The sequence below is a fragment of the Vigna radiata genome, chromosome 5, assembly GCF_000741045.1.
Source record: "Vigna radiata var. radiata cultivar VC1973A chromosome 5, Vradiata_ver6, whole genome shotgun sequence".
NCBI lineage: Eukaryota > Viridiplantae > Streptophyta > Magnoliopsida > Fabales > Fabaceae > Vigna > Vigna radiata.
In genome coordinates this window covers 9,232,216-9,234,323 of record NC_028355.1, presented here as the reverse complement: position 1 = coordinate 9,234,323, position 2,108 = coordinate 9,232,216, and positions in this window count along the sequence as shown.

Below are 2,108 nucleotides of genomic sequence, written 5' to 3'. Positions count from 1 at the left end.
GATCAAACCAGAAGCACCTTCTCTGTGCAGATATTGATCAAACAGTACGAGCAATGACTTCTCCTTCTGAATCTCTCTCAAGCAAGATCACCACCCTCTTCTTGGAGAATTCTTGGAGCTTCTAACGAATTCAATCTGAAACAGGAAAATGAAAATTTCAGATCACAAAAGTCATAGAACAATTCGTGTTCTGTCTATTTATAGCTTTCTGTTTCATCAGATTGATTCATAGTCAAATAGCCTACTAATACAGTCGACTGTATTAAAACAATTATAACAAACATTCAACATAAAGGCTCTTCAGTCAACAAAATCAAGACTCATTTATTATAGTTGACCAGGTTATACGATTTTAACTAACTTTTGAAAATATAGTCGTTGGAGCTTGTAGGCTTAATAAAATTTCAAACACAACAGTAACACAATCGAATATGCATTTCACAATGTCAAATGACACATGAAAAATCACTTTGAAATTCTTTTCAAATGAAAATCTCACACAACACTTGTTCACAAAATCTCTACAAAGATTTTAGCATAGTCGAATCCATTAAGAGTGTATTCGATTGGACCAGAACTTTGTCACAACAATTATAAGTTCAAAAGGTGCTCGTGATCTTTTCTTTCAGAAATGTGTAATGATCAAAAACATTTTATCTCACATTTCAATACAAGCATGTTCCATAAATATAACACTCAATCAAACATAGGAACATACAATATGATTCAATCAAAACATGTTCAACGGATATGACAAACATTACAAAATAAGAACATGTAATACTGGAACATATATATACTGTTATTAAGCATTGAGTTGTCATCATCAAAAACCAGTTTGATATAGTGTTTGTGTTGTCAACAATCTCAACACTAACTCTCTTCTAAGATCATAAGGTAAAGATATTCCCTTAAATGGCTCTCATCCTTAACGAAACAAAGATGAATTTATAAAGTTTGAAATTTTATAAAATGAGAGGCAAATACATGATGAAATATCAAAGTATAGATGAATAACCAGATATCTAACAACCTTATATATCTCCCCCTCAAATGGGTATCAGGTATCACAATATCATGTCATAAGATGTTAAACAAAAATTTCTCTTGAACTCATAAATAGATTATGAAAAATATTTTAAGATCTATTCAGTCCAAAACAATGGAGAAATGCTTACAAGCCAGTTCAGATTTGTATTTGCAATTCCAAACAAGTTTCAATGATTCTTAGCAAATCAAATTCAGCTTTTATCAGATTTAGGTAATTCATTGAAATCAGCAGTCATTTTTCACACGAATAAGAAATCAATGATTCTGCAATCAATTTATAAACTATAATGAAAACAACAGTAGCTTAAATGAATGTGATCACATCACAACAGCTCAAGGCTTAACATGACAACACAACTTATAACTTCCCAAACAACAACTATGATTCATGCACTCTCATATCCTAATTTGTTCAACCCCATGAATTTATTTGTGCATATCAAAACAACATATATAGAAATTCAAACATAAGAGCTGATTCAGAATTTATCTTTTAACAGTTTTTAGACCAAATAATTTACATCAAAATTATGAAAATTTGATCTGTTCATTTACTGCATCCAAGCTCTCACTGTGTATTATTATAGCTCATATGGTATACATTTGAACTTAAAAACAAATCTCCACAAAAAGAATTTCAAAATAGAGATGATAATTTAATCATTAAATGTCTTTAATCATCCAAAAATGCCAATGAAAATCCAGCTCATTTAAATGACGCTTTCATAGTTCTTGATGCTAGACAGAGATTACACCAAAGGTAATTTCAAAGTACTCATGGAATTGAATACTGAGCCAGTTAAACACAGATTCAATTTGACAATTAATAGCAAAACACTGAAATACAATGCACATGACTAATCATAACAAAGAAAAAATTGAGCACATGAATGTCTCAAATAGATTAATTTTATTGATTAAAATATGTAAGCAGATAAGAACACAACACAAGAGGAACGAAACAATGATGAGCATATCATTTGCCCAAACATAAATGAAATTCAACAGTAATCTCAAAATGGAAGATCAAGCAGATCAAAATGTAATAGTAAAGTTTA